The 19,957-nt window shown below is 38.1% G+C and overlaps 1 protein-coding gene across 1 annotated transcript in view; it reads left to right on the forward strand.

Moving 5' to 3' along the window:
- Window positions 1-16,817: 16,817 nt before the first annotated feature.
- SORBS2 (sorbin and SH3 domain containing 2) overlaps window positions 16,818-19,957 on the forward strand; it is a 208,093-nt gene continuing 204,953 nt past the window's right edge. The window contains exon 1 of the mRNA XM_048305280.1: window positions 16,818-16,997. The gene's annotated coding sequence lies outside the window, so the exon portion shown is untranslated. The remainder of the gene's footprint in view (window positions 16,998-19,957) is intronic.

Raw genomic sequence — 19,957 nt, forward strand, 5'->3', positions numbered from 1 at the left:
GAAAGTGAAGAAGATAAAACTATTTATTTAACAAACACACGGGAAAGGAAAATAATGTTAAATGGTAAAATCTTTCACTGTAGAGGAAAAACCTGGGAAAGTGTTCGAGTCCTTGGTCTCCTTGGAGCTGGGGCTTGGCCCAGGGCCAGGCCCTCTGCGCCTGGTGGAAAGTCCTCCTGATGTGCTCTGAAGTTACAGCAATCAAGCAGTCCAGTAGAAAATGGGAGAAAATCTGAAATTCCAGAGAAGGAAAAGTTCAACTCTCAGTCTCTCTCTGGAGAACAAGAAACTGGAAAAAAAACTGGCCAAAAGCTGACTGGAAAGCCGCAAGCCGGGTGCTTCCTCGCTCCCCTGCCCCAGCTGGGGAAAAAAAAAAACCTGTTATCTTTTTGTGCCCTTGAACAAGCTGCAAACTGCTTTGAGAAAGTTTTTGCTCAGGTTTTTTTTCTTTCCTTCCCCCTCTCAGGCTCAGTTTAGAGGCATAGAAAGGCCCAAAAATTAATTTCTGGGCATAGGCAGCGATATGGGATACACATCATAAGGTCACCCCAAGACAGTTATGTATTAGGCAGTAGGAGTTCTTACATCTTTGCCCTAATGCTACCCAACTGAATAAACAAAACCCATCAGGAATTTCTTATTAATTGTCCAAAGATTGTCTACAATTATAATTTTGCCATCATATGCACCTGTCTAGTTAATAGCTCCAACCTTTTGGACATCCTGGAATTTAGGTGAGAAATGAAGTCTCAGTATATCTAAGTAACCTACTTCAGTTCAGCATGCATGGCTGTGTCAAGCATAAAGTATAATCCATATTGGGGAAATAAAGTATATAGGCTGTGTTGCCTTTAGTGACCTCACATTATTTTTTCATTGAAATTACACCACATATGTTAGGTGTGGTACTATGTTCCTCATGCCAGGCTGCTCCTGGTCACACTGGGAAACACTTTGTAAAATCAGGTTCATCTATCTACATAAATATGACCATAAATCAAATTAATTTCTCTTCAATTGAAGTTCAGCATATTTAATCTGTATACCTAATATCTGTACCTGCAATGAAAATAAAAGCATGTGTATATAGCATCAGCCAGAGTGTCTCAAAACAGTTACTTGTATCCTCCAAACTACATAACTGAAGTTTCTCTAACTTCTAAGAATCTACTTTGAAAGTGATATCCCTTAGTGTATTTTATAAAGAGACAGTGGATACTGCGCATCTCTTCTGATCTGAATTCCTTGTGTTACCAGTATTGGAAAAAAAAAAATAAGCCCAAACAAACCAAAACCTTAAATTAAAGCTCTGAAACAAAAAATGAGCTTTTCATTCGGAGAAACCATAGGAGGCAGTAAAGACAGCAGATTTGATCCCAGATAGTTCTACCTGGCCAAATATATAAGCATTCATACAAATACTGAATAGGTTTCTTGAAATTCCTTGAGATTTTGAGACCTGAAACTATTAGTCACTGCTTTATTATGGCTAATAGTTGAAATACAAATAGATAGATACAAAAATAATGGATCCAGAATAGTTTTTAAATGTTTTTGTACTGCATTATTTAGCAACTGACCTAGTAATGGCACTATGAGAAATATATTTTTTTAGGTATTTTAATTATAAGAAAGTTAGGAGAAATGCATTGAATCACTTTTTCTGTACAAGAGAGTAAAATCATTTCAAAAGCATAGAGCTGCAATTGGTGCTATTGGCACTATTCCACCCCACCCCTCCCAAAGAAAGCTATTTATAACAGGAAATGTCACATTTTATTATTTTGAAAAGGCAGCATAGATGTATCAGGTTAGCAGTTGCCCTTACTCATGAAGGTGTCAAGTTTGTCAGGGTTTAGTACTCTTAAAGAACACCACTAGATGTCAGCAGTAGCTTTCTGAAAAATGCAAACGAGCCGGTTGGTTTCTATTTAGAAATCAGTACAAACCCTTAAAGTAACTCACTAAGTCCAAAGTTCTTTACGGAAAATGTGTAACTTAAAGACTGGTCCTGGAACTGGTTCAGAGTCAGGGCTACATGGCTGGCATAACTCAATTTGTAAATTTAGAATTACGAGAAATTCCACAATCTTGTCCTTAATAACTGAACATTTAATATACCTAGAATGAGTCATTTTATTCAGCTACCCCAAGAAAAAAAAAAAAAAAAAAGGCAGGACCACAGCCTATAGAATCTGATATATGTACTGCAATCACTACTCATAAGCCGTCTGCTGCTGCTACTGAATTTACCAGAATTTTATCCAAATAACATAAGGAGTAACATATGGACAGTTTTATAACAGCATTTTAACAGTTTTATAACAGACTATGTCCTGTAAAATTCAGAGGTGCGTCATTATGACAGTGCTGAGATACCTAAAATATACATGGCTTATTATTCCTAAGATAAAAGCCTTAACCTTCCCCAAGTCTGCCCACAAACTATTCATATGATTTTCTGGTGGTGGATTAATTACAATTATGAAAAAACAAACAAGCAAACAAACAACAACAAAACATCAAACCAGAAATCTGCAAGTACTTGGGAGGGGGTTTTTTTGGCAATAAAGTGCCTGACAATTTCTCTCCTGATTCAGCTAAGTGTCTCTTCTATCTGCTCACTTTACTTATTGCCATGAGGATATATGAATTACTGAAATGGCTTTGACCTGTTTTTCCTTTCTGAATTATTGTGCCAATTTGTAGAAGCAAGCAGATCTGAAGAGCAAATGTGAAAATTCACAATGTAGGAACACTTGGTATTGGAATCTAGACTTTTACACTGCTCATCAAAGCCAGCTATGAAATCTATTCATACATGGTAATGATAAATTGTTTTGAACTGGTAGTATAGGTAGTAGAACATTTTTGTACTTGAATTTCAATACAGGTTACTGTATCTAAGAAGACATAAATTGAAGGCAAAAGTGATGAATAATTTTGATTTAATACTTTAGTTCCAAATAATCTCAGTAGGAAGTCATGTTATTAGTTTAGTTGCAGATAAGGGTAAGAGTATTGCAAATAGTATGCAGATCATAAGAAATTCTATCCTTTGATCCTCCCCTACAGTGTAAGCCTGGGATGGCTATTTTACTACCTTTTTATCATTTTCTCTATCCTATAGGTGGAGATAAAATTTATTTTTCATTTTTAGAGAAAGTATGGGCACCTGCAGATAGAATGTACTGCATATTATCACCTGTATTTGTGCATGCAGTCAGGAATGAGCAGCCTAGGACTGAACTAGTTTTCCAAATCAGTTCCTTCCATGAAATTTTTCCCACCTGTGTTGAAAGTGAACTGACCATGAAATCTGAGGCCTTAACAGCTTCCTTAAGCAGATTATTATATTGGTTTTTTCTCCATTCTCTCCTGTTCCATTGAAAAGACTGTTACAGACAGTTGGGTATTGTGTGAATTAAGTCCTTTAGCACAGAGAGTATCTGAATTTACAGAGTGCCTGACAGCCTTAAATTCTGGACATTACCAAAGTGTTAGTGCTGGTTGAAAGATTCAAATTTGAAATGTCAAAAAAATCTGCAAAAGATCCACAGTGCAACCTCTACAGTCCTTGCAAGTTCTATAGTCCAGGAACACTTCAGGGCGTGCAGCAGCATTGAGCTGTCTTACCTGAGTCACGTATCTTAGCTGGACATATCTTAGCACACAGCAAAACTGTTTGAGTCAAATGGTGCTCACTTGAGCTATACTGTTTAACTTCCAAATCAATTCTGCTACCAAGGCCATTACACTAGCTACTCAGGAAACAATATGTAAGAGACAGCAAATCCTTCAGATTGCCAATAAAATCACTTCTGTCAAGAAGCAAGACGGTTCACAGTACAGTTCTGTAACTTGTCTGCTTTGTAGACAAGTTCAGAGGTGAACTGTGTTGGGGTCCCTCCCCCGCCGTGTAGCCCTGGGAGAGGGGCCCTGAGGGCACAGACACGGGGTTTCCCTGCCCCTGCTCAGCCTCGTTCCCATTGGTTGGTTTGTGCTCCCTGCGCGGGCAGAAGGACCCTTGGTCCTGTGACTGGAACAGTTCCTCGGCAGAGCCCCGGCCATGCGGCTGGAGAAATAAACATCTCTCTGAAACAGCTATCAAGAATCTGTCTGTCCATATATATTTCCTTTCCACGGGACTCCTGGTTTGATATATGTGTGTTGCAGGATCCCCACTGCAACAGAACTGCAAAAAAAAAAAAAATTATGGAGGGAGACAAAATATTTACAAACTTAAAAATAAGGTGGTTTAAATCTTATTTTGTCTACTAAGTTACCTGGATAAATTTTTGCTACAAACAGTTATTAGGAGAAAAAAAATAAAAGGATAAATTTCACAGAATCCAGGGTCTTAAAGCTAACATGAGTTCTATGCCTTGAAATAATGTCTTTTCAATAGGTGATATTTACTTTAAGTTAAACAAGCACAAAAATTAATCTAGTGCAGAGCAGCACATCTCCCAATATTGCCAACTGCAACCATGACACACACATAATTTAGATTCTCAGAAAAACTTAGCTTGGCTTGAAATTGACCTTACACCAGGAGTAAAACTTTGGGCTAAGAAAGCCTTATTTTGCATATTATTCCAATTAAGTTGACAACTGGGAGCTCTTACATAAATATGGCAGCTAATAAATAACCTTCCCTCCAAAGAAGATGAAATTGTTTTGTTTTGGTTTTTTTTAAGAATTGTTCTTAAAATTATAGCTTTAAGCACCAAACAGTGAGACAAGCAAGAAAGCTATGGATCAGGAGCATCAAATATACAGAAAATGTTTGTATGTTCTTTCTACACTTTAACAATGCTCATGTGTTTTTAAGTTATCTCATGCCTCCTGTTACAGAGATACTTGTTTGTACATTCTCAGAGCAGCTATTCAAAAGCAATTTCTCTCCATCTGAAGCCGTGCCCCTCACAATATTGACAAGGTCAGTGAGGTCCACAGGAAGTCATTTGCTGAGTAAGTGCTAGTCATGCAATTTACAGCTGCTCGGATGAGCTGTTTTAATTTACAGCACAGTTTTTCAAGTTGTCAACCTGCTTTAAAGAAATATGCTTGAATTATTCCCATCAATCTTGTTGTATTCTCTCCACAAGAGAGAATGTTATCTAGATTTTTAATGCCAGATATAAGTTTTTATGTATACCAGGAACTAGAATCGGAAGTAGTGCTCACTTCTTTTTTACAACCACTTTTCATTCCTGTCACATGTAATATGAGATAAAGAAATAAGATATAAGAGCTCTGGAAGCAGTTCAGGGACATAATTGAAGGAATGATTAATGCTGTTGCATAGACAGGATCTCCTTAATCATTTAGATACAGAATAGATCGTGACTTTTCAAAAATACTTATAGCAGACATTAGAACACTGTTCTCTTCTGGTTACCCTGTTTTGTTTCACAGAAGTTTTACATCAACAACTTGAAAAGTTGAAAAGGGTGAGTGGGGGGGAAGGTCAAAGGATATAAAAAAAAAAAGATTAGTTCTCTTAATAAAATAAAACATTGTGTGCATAAATACATTCCTGAACAGTGCCTGGAAACACATCACAGAAGGGTTCTCTAATAAAGTAATCATATTATTCATTAACATTTAAAAACTATTCCAGCACACTGCTCTGTGGTATGTTCTCAGCCTGCTTTGCTGCAGTTAAGAAAAAGGTCCAGGGTTCACAGGGGAGGGCTTGTAAGCAGCTCACAAACAACGTGCTTGAAATTCCTTCCTTTTGTAGCAGGAGTGCAAAACTACAGTTGAATAATCAAGCTATTGAACTAGGATTTATGCCAAAAAGACTAATTTGTAAGCTGTGTCCAAAGTGTCTGGGTTTGAAGTGATTTGCATATTTCTTCCTCTGTTATTCTAGGAATGCTATGGGAAACTTGCTACCCCAGGTCTCAGCAGTAGGTTTCTCATGCATACCTTTCCAAACTTGTCTTTGGAAACATGAAAGCAATGAGTGTGACAAGCATCAATGTTATATTTGTGTAGCTTCTGAATACAGGTATTCATGAAACAGGATTCTACCTTGAAATTTCTTACAATGTACAATGAGATTCTGTTTATCTAGGTCACATTAGAAACCAATCTTAATGATTTATGCAAAGGCATAAGGGCTGTGATAAACATAAATAATGAAAGTCTGCCAAAGGTTTATGTGCCAAGATAAAAGGCAGACTTATAGCTGTGAAATAGGAAATAGTGATGACACTGCGCCGAATGCTGGGCAGCCCTGGGCATTCCCCAGCACAAACTTATTATTCATACTCTTCTACAAAGTCTACTCTTGTAACTGGAACTGAGCAAAAGTAGAATTTGACTGTGATACTTCAGTATTCACATAATGTTCCTTATTTCACTGCATAATAAATTCACTAATTTAGTCATGGGAAGTCATTAAGCTAGTAGCTTAAATCACTCATCCCTATGAAATTACTTTCAAATGCTACTTTAAAGAATGGACAAAAATTATGGCAGAAGTATTCACTTAGCTCCAGTCAAATGATATTGAATGGGAAAGCTAATGTAATGCAGTGGATATTCAGTTTCAGTAAAAGAAACAAGCAAACAAGCTAGGCACTAAAGGCATGATTGGGTATAAGCCTTTTTTATTTACTTCAACCTACACATACAGATGTATCTTCTTGCAGGGTTTGACATTTTACGGGGATGTTTTGCTTTTGACATACTTTACTTCTTGTATGAGCTATTATGTTTGTATCTTCTACACAGACTGAAGCAGAATCCTTTGGAAAGAGAGTGGATGATAGGCTCCTGAGCTGGAGGGCACGTGAGGATGCCTGATGGAAAGAAGGTTCAGGACACTGCAGAGTGCATCACAGTGCTGCCTCACTGCACTGACCTGCCACGCACCAGGGGCAGGGAACCTTTCTAGTGCCGGCGAGTGTGGTGGGGAATGCATTCAGTCATCCCTGGCAAGTCCCTGAGATGCTAAAAGATAACCTGTCACCACCTCTTTTCACTACCAACCTTGTTGGGCTGTGAAGAACCCTTCTACAACCACAGTCCATTAAGGAGGTGAAGTTACAGACCCGTAACTTCAAAGCACAGCAACTTTAAGTTAGTCCTCTGAAAAGTCATCTTAATAAGACTTATGCTGTAAAGACAGCCTCATGATGTTTACTTATCACTTAAATAAATATAGCCCATTAACTGGTTAAAAATCCAGAAGCTTTTTCCTCTGCATCTAAACTGCTGCTTGAACATCTCAATTATCTTAGTTGCATTGTTATTCTTTACTTTAGAATGTCTCAAAAAGATGCTTTCACAGAGGTTTGATACCATGTTTAGCTTCAGAAGACAGAGCAATATAACAATCAAATTCTTTGCAGCTTGTACAGTATTTTACAAATTTTTACTGCATTTTTTTATTGATCAGCAAGTTTTTCCACAGCTTAGCTGCTTAACCAAACCTACCATGCTTTTGTCAATGTGTAATGCATTGAAAAGAATTCAGGGCCCTAAGATACGAACAGTCATCTCATCTCTTGATAGCAATGAAGCCATGTTAAGTCTTCCCCAAGTACTCAAGATCTCTGTGCAAATCTGTCATTGCAACAAATACATATGTTGTGGCAAATGCAACCTGCTTAACTAGCTGGCTTTCAAGCCCTTTAACTTTCATTTTGATGCTCCAAATGCTCTCGCAATGACATACAGCAAAGACAGCTTTCACTTATGACTACAGTAGTACCCTGGATCGAGCATTAGTAAAAGGGAAAATATCTTTATAGATGCACGTACACACATGGCCAGCAAGGATAGGAGAACAGTGACATTACAACTAATAATTCAGACTGGAAGCATAACCTAAGATCATGGCCAACAGCTGCATGAAAAAACAAAACAATCACAAAAAGCTGATTTTAGATATCCTAAACAGGACATTTGGAGTTTTTTGGACCAAATTTTAAGGGTGGTTTTGGTTAAACATAACCTTTGCAGGAGCCAAAAGCCCATCGTGTGGTTTGGAATGAAGTATTCAAAGATCATTGCTTGAATGGATTTTGGCAGGGTCAAGGCAAGGTTCCAACAGTACATACCACCAGTGCCACCCACTTGCAGCACTGCACAAATAGTTTTAGAAAATAAAATCTGGAAGAGGCACTTTGTACAAAACTACCAGCCCTCACTTGCAAACTGCATTTTCTAGGAAGTAATAGGGAAATACATGGTGGAATTAAGATAAAGTGACTGTCTATATAAACTCATTTTACGTCTGTACTTACCCACAAGTTTTGATTTAAGGTTGCAGTATTTAGAGTTGGCAAGGTCATAATTTGTTCTTCTGATTCCCATAGTTCTGCCCAAATCCAAACAATTTTGCTGTTGAAGCTTTATGTAATCTCTAAAAAAAAAAAAAAAAGAAGAGTATTTTATTTATACTTGAAAAGTATAAATACTTTTCAAGGCTAATCCTGATAATCCAAGGGATGTGCAAAAATCCTTCACCTGAGGAGGAATAACCCCAAGTACCCAAGCACACAGGGGTGCATATGAATGGAAAGTGGCATGGCAGGAGAAAACCTTCATGGAAAACAAGTTGAACCCAACCTGTGCAGCAAAACATGCCAACATCTTGAGTTGCATTAGCCAGCAGGCTGATGGAGGTGGTTCTCTCCCTATGCTCAGAACTGTTGAGACCACTGTGTACAGGCTGGGCTCCCTGACAGACATACACACACCAGAGCAAGGGCAGTAAAAGAAATTAAAGGATTACAGTGTTTTTCATACAACAGTTTGAAAGTACTAGGAATGTTCAGCCTGGAGAAGTATCTGATGGGAGCATGTAGATTCTGTACCAGACTCTTCTCAGTAGTAGCCAGAGAAAGGATGAGGCATGGAGGCAAACTGAAATACTGGAAATTGTTTAAACAAAAAAGTTTTTGCTTAAGATGATAAAACACTGGAACAGGTTTCAGAGGTTATAAAGTCTCCATCCTTGGAGATATTTAAGACCAGACTGGACATGGCTAATACCAAGCTGCTCTAGGTGACCTTCCTTTGCAAAGAGGTTTGACTAAATAGTCTTCAGAGGTCCTTCCTCGATCTTCTACTCTGACTTCACATGATCCATTTCAAAGAGACCAGGCTAACCTAGTTTCCTTTTAATGTGTTTTCGCTTGGTCAAACCTGAGTTTGATTAAAGGAAAGCACCAAAAGTACCACTTACAATGAAAGCAAATTTCAGGCTCCCCTTTACTTTACATGTCATACAGGAAAACATTTACCGATAATTTTTTTAGAAAGCCATGAGCCTTAACAGAGATCTTTACACAGTGCTGATGGGAAACTGAAACAGCCAATGCCAATGCATTTATTTCTACATTTAAGCATTATTAAGCATGCATTTAAACAGTGATAGTGTAGACTGTGCACTACTGCAGCAGACTCAAATGAATTGTTGCAGAGAGGTAGTTTACCTCTGTATATTCAAATGTGGATTTTAAATGTAGTTGGTCTTATTCCAGCAGGAACAGGTTATTGTGATTCATTTGAAATCAGGGGTTAACATTTGCTCCAACAGTCTGGAATTTTTGCTGTAACCCATTTGTATTGCACTGGTAGCCTAGGGTGGAGAAATAAATACCCCTTTCAAAGTCTGGCAGTAGGTAAGAATTAGAAAAGTGACCTAAAGTGTGGTATTTTCAGGTCTGTAGAGCTCTATATGAACTAGAAGAGGGAGTAAGTTAGTTATATAGTCCTTCAATTTAACTAGCCAAAGCTGTTAGTACTGTTAATATCCTGAAATGAGGGCTTCTGTTGACTGTTCTCCCTGTCGGAAGGGCTGGGCCCAAGATTACTTTGCCTAGAACAGCTTCTCATCAGCTCTGAGTACAATGCCAAGACTCCTTAACATTCTTTGTCTTATAGTGTCCATCATGTAGAGGTCTTCAAAGTCATCAATAAAGAAATTAAGTTAATTATTTAAGAACATACAAGTTAACATCAGTAAAAGAAAATATATACTTGCCATTTGCTTGCTGTAAATACCTGTGCACTAGAAAAAGGTGAGGGAGCAAGGAGGTTTCCTCCACTCTCATTTTTCTCATCATTTTAGCTTTCAACTAAAATACAGGGAAAATGATACTATATAGTATATAGTAAACCCATAGGATATATGTACATCAATATTATTGCATTAGAAGACTCTTGGATTTTTAATACTTATATGTAGGTGAAAATAAAAAAAATTAAAAATTTTAGGTAACAGATATATTCAAATAAATTATGAGTAATATTTGATTTTGACACTCTTCCAAATATACTTATTATATACCCCAAATGATGCACATATGGGAAAAATATGATCATGTAACAGAATAAAATTCTGTATATTGGCAAAGCCAAAAAAAATTACTGAACTTTAAATGCCTGACTTTTCAATAGAAGGAAACATATTGACTATAAAGTGTTCTTTCCATCCAAGTGCATTTATTCCTTCTAAAGAAACTGATAATGTAACTCTTCACAGGCAACCATAATATGGTGTCTTCTTTATCAATAGCAAATTTTTAACTCTGACCATTTTACCACACAGCACTAAGCAGCCAACACATGCATAAGAAATCTAATACTTGTTTTGTCTTCAGTCCTAGAGCTGGACATCTCCTGTTCCATTTCTTCTGAGCTGGTATTAGATATTGACTCTTCATGCTGGACCGGGGAACAAATGTACAGGAAATAAAGCTTTTCTCAGGGTTCTGGTGCTCTTGAACTTTATGGATGCTCTGGTAAATGAAGAACCTAATTTCAAGTGACTGGTAGTACTGACCAGGCTGACAGTACTTACTGAGCAGAGGAAAATTAAAACAATTTCGTTTATTCAGCAGCATTTATTGAAGCCTGTTGCAAGCAGTACTACACAGCCACTCAAGAGAAAACTTTGCAAGACTTCTTTTCAGCAAAACCTGATTGTGGGATGGTAACAGCTCTCTACCCAGTACCTTATTGTATTGTAAAGGCTCAACACAGCCCTGTTGGAATCAATGGCGGTTATACCCATTTGCATCAGCAAAGGATCTGGCTGCAACTATTTAGTGATCAACAGCAGCTCAAGTATATTCTAAAGAACTTGTTTGTTTTGCATTCTCCTGACTTTGAAAACCGTTCAGTTCATGTATAAAAACTTGCACTGTTCTGGAACATGGATCTATTTGCAAGAGGTGACTCATGCTTTTGCTGAGGACAGAATTAAAAGTAAAACAAACTGAACTTAAGTTAGAAAGGAAATAAATACACTGGCAGACAGAACTAAAAGGCTCACTGATGTCACGCTATTAAGTCCCAGAAAATTACTCTATCATTCTGCTGCCTGAGCCTAGGATTCTTTCCTTTCTTTTTAATCTCACTTTCTGGACATTATCCAGCTTACTTGATTCACCTCTCAACTTGTAGCCTCCGTCAATCTTTAGAAAAATAAGCCCTTTGGATTTTTTTTCCTTTTTTCTTGTTGCCAAGGATTCTGTTTAAAAAGCATGCTTGCTTGACTTTCAGGAATTTGCACCAATATAGAATAGCGATGAGTTACAGCATGTTCAAGAAATGCACACACTTCCAAGCACAGAAAGAGCTGATGACCAACAAGGAAGCTATGGTGGTATGGTGCATATATTACACCATTTCCTTTCTATCAGCAAGAAGATTTTTAAATATTTAGTTGTATTTGTTTGAAACTAACCAACCAAGATCCTAATAGGCCTGACAAACATTTCAGTATGTGTTATCAAGTAAAATATTACAAGCCAGGTGGATATGAAAAGTATGTCTGGAAAGTTAACAAATTCCTGCTTAAAAACAATACAGCAAAGGATTTCAGTAGAAGTAATTTTTCATTATAATCCTCACAGTAACTGGGCATGCTTTCAAATGTTAATTTTCAAGGTCATGTCTATGTATTTTATATTCCAAAATTTCTCACTAAGCTGAAGCATAAATCAAACTTTCAGTCTTTTGGGGAAAGGAGGTCGAAAGCAGAAGAGATGGACAGAGAAGCAGCCTTCCTTCAATTTTTTGCATCACCTAGGACACAACCTGTGCCTTCCACAGAGTGGGGTTATCCTATGCACCTCACTTGGCTAGGGTTTGTCCCTGTGTCTTGTCCTGGAACTATCCTTCCCTATGCAAATTACTAAACATTTCCAACAGAAATTACCGTTCCTGAACATCCCATATCCCTGGACACAGCTTGAAATTAGATTAATATTCTCATCAGCCATTATTTTATTTCTGACTGAAGTGCTCTCGTATTTTCTATCTTGACAGTCAAAGACTCCCTGAATAAAATTTTTTTGAAAAAATTCTTTCAATTTGTTTGGGTTTTTTTAAGTTTGCATTTTCTGCTGGAAATTCTCACTAAACACACCACCTGCTTCATATTTTAAATATTCACTTTCATGCCATGCGGAAAAATGCTGCTACAAGGTACCAGATGAACTGTGTTTTTAAATACACCATTTCTCCAGTCACTCCAATATATGAACAACATCATCCAGTGTAAATTTCAGTAACACCCTTTGGTTTTAGTGCTCCCTGCTCTTTGGCCTTCGGCCTCTAAATATGTCCAATAACACGTTTGGTGCATGGACATAGATGAAAGGCAGTAGCAGCTTCCTTGGCATTAAAGATTCTTCTCATCTTCATTAATGTAACTTCCCTTTCCCAGGCATCTATCTTTTTATAATCCTAATTAAGAACAATGCTTCAAGTTAATGATGCAATTCAGACACTGAGAGCCAAATGGATTTCTGATGCGTTAAAAGCAGATTAAAAATCTGGTTCAGAATAACACTCTAGTCTAAATAGAAAGTTCTTTATGCTAGTTATCCCACTGTCAGATGTCTATAAATTCCCCACACCCTCCCCACCTCAAGAGTTCTGTGTAGGTACCTTCCCTTATTGTGAACAGAGATTTAATGTAATAAAAGGGAACCCACCTTCCTGCTAAATTTGCCAGTTACAGAGATTAGAATAATATACTTCAGTTTGTCTCCCATCATGTCACAAACTGCTAGGTATGCACAGGAGACAGAACACTTTTCAGAAGAGATATGCTTACTGTACAGATGGCAAAAATCTTCGCTACTCCATTTTGGTCTTTGGCAGGGAGAGAAGGTCAAGACTCTGTCAAATAAGTAGCTACCATCACAATATAGATTTGGCCTGTTGCTCATTCCTTTGCCAGGCCAAGAAATTCTTGGATAGTCAAAAGCAGGGTGCAAGCCAGGTGAATTACCTTGGCAGCCTGGGATATGGCCCATGGACTATTACATCACTATATTTATCTAAGTGTAAAGTCATGTAGGGAGTACAAGGAAACACCTGGGCATAGATAGAGCCTGCTAAAACCTAACAAGATCTTTCTCTTTTTGCTGTACTCAGAGCTTTCATATTTTTCCATTGTCCAAACTATATAAAATATTCCATATTTTAGTACTACAAGTTATGAAAAATTTTTTGCTTTCCATTACTCTTAAGGAATATCAATTTTTCCTTCTAAAATAGAATCTAATAGATTAATTGTAGTGCAGGAAAAAAAAATCAAAACCACTTTCCTACCCAAAGTGCATGAACATGTATTTACTTCATTATCATATTTCATCTGCTACTTCTATCCTTGAAAATGACTACATTTCATTCAGAATTTCATTCAGGCTGCTTGATGTCAGATAAAATGTTGCCCAGGAAGGGTTTCATGGAAACAAATTGTTCATGAATAAAAGTGTACATTACCGGGCATCTCAGCCTACCAGAATTTTATTTGCTCTGAGTTTCAGGGTATTAAGCTACATCCAGAAGTGAATCCTATGAAATTGCTGACTGGGGTTAAACCACAACACTTGGCTTTAAAAACAAGATATAACACATTGAAAAAATCAAAACAACTTTGAAGCAACCCATTGTGAACAACACTTAATCTTGTTTTGCTCTGTGCCAACAATCAATCTGGAAAATATTTTGAGGATAATAAGCCCAGCTGTGAATTTGACAATAATTTAGGACACTGTTCTTAAATTATATCATGAGTTATGAGGACGTTTCATAGAATTGAAGGAGTCAAATATGGAAGTCCCTCTAGGTTTTCTATAGAAAGAATATGAAGTTGATAGATTGAATCAAGATGGACAAATGGAAAAATTACAATATAACTCTTGACAAAAAAGAACTAAGTGTCCTCTTACTCTTTAGTGGGACATTTTCAAGACACCATATAAGATTAATCCATCATCAATAGAAAATTTTTATGCAGAGAAGTGCTTATAACAAAGTCACCTTTATCTTTCACAGTGAAAAGGTTAATTGTCTTCAAAGATGTGGCAATCAGTCACTACTGTTATTAATCTAAAAATCTCTGAACCTTGTTGCCAAGCACCATTTTTTAGATACACTTCAGCAAACACAGCACTCTAACTGTTTAGCAAACATTATGATGTCAGTTTTTGAGTCTTTCAAAAGCAATGTACAACTAAAGGAATCCTGGTAAAGAGGAGGGACAACAACATAAAGGTAAAATTGGTGTGTGCGTTATGAACATTTTCCTCCTTGTGTACTCAGTAATTACTGTCTCTGCTATTACTGTTCACATCAGATTGCAGCTACTAGCAGAGACAAGAGAAGTAATCTGGAGATCTAGGCAGAATCCATTGCTTTCTAAACATGTAAACAAACACGTTCTAGAGATTTGATCCGTGACTATAACACATCACAGGATCTTTCCTTTCTGTTATGAAATTTATACCAAAACATTATTTAATTGCAATGTAAATATCCTTAATCAAGCCAAACAATTGTAACAATGAACACCAAATTTTGTCCTCCCTTGGTGTTTCTATTGGCTCCTGTAATCTTGTACATGCTGAAAGGTCAGGCTAGGAAAAATTTGTTACAGTGCTTTATGAAAAAATATTGCTCTTTAGAGGAGTCACTAATTGTGGTATGAAAAGGTCAAGCTGAAAGTGATACATTTGAGAGCAATCATCCTTTTTATCCAATTGTTACTCAAAGATTAAGCAGGACGGAAAAGAGTAGACTCGTCAGTTAAAATAGAAGATGCCCAAATGCAGCTTTCTAAGGAAGCTATACTACTGCAAAGAAAAGAGTCTCTAAGTCTACATTGCCCAACTCAGAAAGGATTATTTTAAACTTATTTGGTATCAGCTTAAAATTCTTGAACTTCTTCTGTATCAACAAAGCCAAAACAGCTACAGAGAAAGACAATGGAGAGCCTACTTTCATACCAAAAAACCCCATTAAAACGGTAGCAAAACAAAAGTAAGAAAATGTTCTGCTTTGAGAAGGGAAGACACCCTTAAAAGATAAAACAAATTTCTAAATTGCCTCAAACATATTTAAAAGGTGCCCTCTGTAATTTATGCTTCATCCTAGCCCCAGGAAAGATGTAAAAGCTCCCATGTTTTTGTGCTGGGCCAGGAAGGAAGGGTGTTTGTTGCAAACCATTGATTGCTGTGGGAAGGCATCTGGGTGTCTCAAGCACTACACAATTACCTCACTTCTGAACTGTTCACCAAGACAGGATTGCTGATGGCAGCAATATCTCCTTTTCATAAGCTCCACTTTGCTATGGTTCCAGCTAAGTCATTAGCTGTCTTCCTTACAGGCAACAGTAGACCTCTGAGGCTGGCTTACAGCTTTCTACCTCCCCCAGTGAAACCCTTAAAAGTATAATGTAGGCGACAGATTGTTCACTCAGCTCCTTTTCAGATAGAAAACTCTGGATGAGGAAAGCAATCTGTTCCAATAAAAAAAGTCAGTGTTAAACAAAACCATTGCAACTCTTCCTACTGACTGTTGTATCACCAGCTATATCTGCAGCCACTGAAGTTGCCTGAGTAGATGTGAGTGTAGGTGTACTCACAAGCCTACTGGATGAGCAGGATTACCATAGCAATCACAGCTCCCAGAAGCACTACCTTGAGGCATTTAAAGATAAACCTGGCTTTGGTGGAACAAAAATTTAGCAGTACATGCCAAGATCACAGCAGTCCAGAGTGCACCACACCAGCCAGAATCAAGCTCAACAGCTCACAGGGCACTTCTCTATGTCATTAAACTGGGTCAGTATCTGTGATTCAGAATCTAGATCTACAAACACAGCATAGCTGAGTAACAGCCCAGCAGAAAGAAGTCTTCAAAATATTGTTGTTAAGACAAGAACACTGAAACTTAAAAATCAGTGTTTACAACAGGTGACAGATCCATCTTTACCTGTTGCTGCAGCCAAGCACCAACAACTTAGTTATGTCTAAGAGAATCCTAAACAGCCATAAAAAATAAATTAATGTAAAACAATATTATCTTTTAACTGCTATAACAGCACACACAGTATCTCTCACAACCAATAAATCCATGCAGTTATGAATTGCAACATTCAGCATGAAGACTCTTTATAATAATTCCTCCAGTGCTATTACTCTTGGTAGGTTTTCAGAAGGATGAACCTATAACCTACATCTCAAGTAAATACTGTTTATGTGTTAGAGTGCCATAGTCACTTGTCAGATTTTCCTCCTTCTCTTCATTTCAACTTTTGCCCACCACCTCTTTCCTCTACAGCAAACAAAAAAATTTGGACATTATCAGTCACCTTTGCCCTGTCTCTGAATACCCCAAGTATAACAGTGTGCTTGGCGCAGCCAGCAGTATTCGGAATGAAAGTAGTTTCATACCAATCAAGTTAAATTATAACCCATACTAACCTCAGTCCAAATTCTAAAAAGACCACCAGCATTAGACAGAAAAACATCAGGAATTCCTAACCTGGGAACTACAGCCAGCTGTAGCACACGAGCAGAGCCTTCCAGGCATCACAAGTACTTGCAGCTTCAGAGAATCAGCTTGCAAAAGCCTAACTGTACTGCTTTATCCTCCTGGTTCCATCTGGATTGTGGCATTAAAACAACAGCAAACGAAAATCCCTGCTGAATTGAAGTGATTGGAAACAGGTAGGTGCTGTGAGGGGATATGAGCTGGCTGGGCATTGTGTAGCTTGTGCCTCTGCTAGACAGTAATAAAGTAGAGAAGGATGGGAAAGAGAAATGACAAATTAAAGTGTAATAGTCCTAAAAACATGTGTTCTAAAGCAGGGAGTTAGAAAAGTCGGAGTAGAAGCTGAAATCTGAGTTGGGCTACAGCAGTTTTCTGTGAACTTGTTTCAAAGTGGGTCTCAAGTCTTTCCAGAGAAAGGTGATCAGTTTAAGCATTTAGGAGGCAGCTAAGAAAAGTAGCACTGAAAAAGTCCATAGAAGGTAAGATAACACATGATTTTAACTTTTTCTAAGGCTGTTTTTTTACTTTGCTTCTCCCTGTAAATAAACCTAAAATGTGGGAAAGGGAGGTGGGTAGTTAACTAAGAAGGTCATGCACAGAAGTTCAAGTCATCCCTCCTGCAGCTTGTCATTGTTGCAGGCATCTTCCACTCACAGGAAAGTGACGCCCACTACCCATCCCTGCTTGATGGACTGGCCTTTTCTCAAGATGAAACTCCCTCTAACATAAATCACTGCACTCATCACACTGTTGCTGCCTACAAGGCCCACACAGCAAATGGAAGTTGCGCAAAAGCAGTGGCTACTCCAGGACAAGGCTTTCTCCTTACTCCACAGAACATGCCTTTTTGCATAGCTACAAGCCTGCCCCAACAGGATTCACTTTGCTCATGATCACCACAGCAAGCTTTTGCCCGTCACAACCCCATCACCCCTAGACAAGGCTCCTCCCAACACATCCCCAGCCCTTTCTTGAGAGATTTTGTCCCACTTGCTGGTGGCTACTGCTTTCCAAATAACCACTTTTCACAAGACTAGAAGCCTGCTTCAGACACGAGGCACTCCACTCATGGGTAAGGGCCCCCCCACATAACAGGTCCAATCTTGGAAGACAAGCCCACCAAAACACGAGGAGCTCAGCCCATGAATAGCATCAGCGCACTCTCCTGCCACCCCCACCACCTTCACACCATATGGAAGCTGCACACATGCATGTGCAAGTCTTTCAGAAGGCTGTTCTTCCCCCAACAACTCACTTCTCGCAAGACCACAAGCTTGCCTCAATTAGCCTATGGACCCTGCTGCCAGAGCATGTTTCACCCTGCCACCTTCAAAGGCATCTGCTCCTTCTGGACAAATCCATTCGTCTGTTCCCAGCCATCCTCCCTGCCCCCGATCCCTTTTCCATAGACTGCAAGCCCACCCGAATACTTATTCAAGGCACTTTGTTGGTAAACACCATCTGGTGTGCACCCTTTCTGTGGAAGGCATATACTGCTCTGCACTTTTCCTGTGGAAACCTTTCTTGACATCATCCAGTGAGTACCTTCTCCACAAGCCCACAAATCTGCTTCAGAGGAGACCCTCAGCCTCTAAACACTGCTGTGGCCACATTCCTACTGGTCTCACAGCAAGTGGAAACTGCTCACAAGCGTGTGTCACTCTGGGACAAGGTTGCACTGCTCACTGGCAGCTGACTTCTCACAAGAGCACAAGCCTTCCCAAAAGCTATCCCCTCACTTTAGGAATACCACCATAGAATCATTCCACCTGTGACACCCACACAAGTATCTGCCAATCCTTAAGAAGGATTCTGCCCACCCCTGCAGGACATACCCACCACTCCTGCACAAGGCCTTCTTTCTCCATTTCATATTCTTATTTCTCTAACTCCACAGTTTACTTCAATTGTGATCACAATTTTGAGCAACATAGAATTTTGTTTCTATGTGTGCAGCTGCAAAATAATTGTAACTACAACAAGCATGAGAAGTGACACAAATGTTTATTCTTGGCTTTTCTTGGGGTGTTAATGATTAATTCTTAATGTTTCACACTTCCCCCTTAAAAGATTTAATACAGGCCTGATAAATAGAGTAGAGTGACTAGCTCTTTGATGACTATTTCTTGGTATGATAATAGCAATAAAAAACAATCAAGTAAAGGCTTGTTTTGAAGAGAATTTTAACTTAATTCCTAGAAAGGTTCCATCACTGCTTTGTTTTATATCCTTTTTTATCTTGTCAACCTTTTGACAGTTTCTTTAGCAGTAGCATGCCAAAACTAAAGAATTGATGTCTGTTAGAAAGCAATAATTTTCTAATCTTTTATAATTTCTTTAAAAGTTTTAATCTAGTAGTTATATGAGGGGCTAAGATTGTTTGAGACTTAAATATGGAGACAGCATACAGATATTATGAGATAAAGAGCCACACCAACTTCTATAATCTAACTGTATCCTTTACTTTCTGCAAAATGAGGGAAGTGAGCTTTCAGTATCTTTAAGGAACACCTTAAACCCTAGAGAAACTGAACTTTTCAGTGAGAACTTAGTGGGTGTTGCTGTAGCGTTAAAATAAAACACCTGTTACAGTCTACCATAAAGCAGAGCATTTAACTTTGGCGGTGTTTGTTCCTTGTGGAAATGAGTCCAGCTGTTTGCTGTAATATCTACCCAATAGCACACAAGCTTTGGAGAACCAATAGCTATGAAATCTTGTTTTCAAACCACAAAAGCTCTGGACCTTGAGGCTGAATTGTAGGCATGATTAAAACTCTTCTTCTTCCTAAAAGTTTACTCTGTGGTGTGAATGAGGCAGGCTTGTTTCTGCCCAGTTCCCTCCTGTTTCAAGATTTTTCAAATTATGTGGATGTGTGATTTTTACCCTGTTTCTTTTTACCACACCTTCCTAATTACATTGCTGATGAGATTGAATAGAGTCTTATTTTTTCTTAAAAGGAGAGAAGTTTTATGAATGAAATTTAAATGTATACCATAATAAGCTTTTTATTTGCTGGCCCTGGTAGATTGCCACCTACTTAACTTTCATATATTTTATTTAAGTCACTCTCTGAGAAATTATTTCTGTGAGTTTTCATTTCAATACTGAATGGAATTAGTGATAGAAAGCCTTGAG

Source organism: Corvus hawaiiensis, chromosome 5, assembly GCF_020740725.1.
Source record: "Corvus hawaiiensis isolate bCorHaw1 chromosome 5, bCorHaw1.pri.cur, whole genome shotgun sequence".
Lineage (NCBI taxonomy): Eukaryota > Metazoa > Chordata > Aves > Passeriformes > Corvidae > Corvus > Corvus hawaiiensis.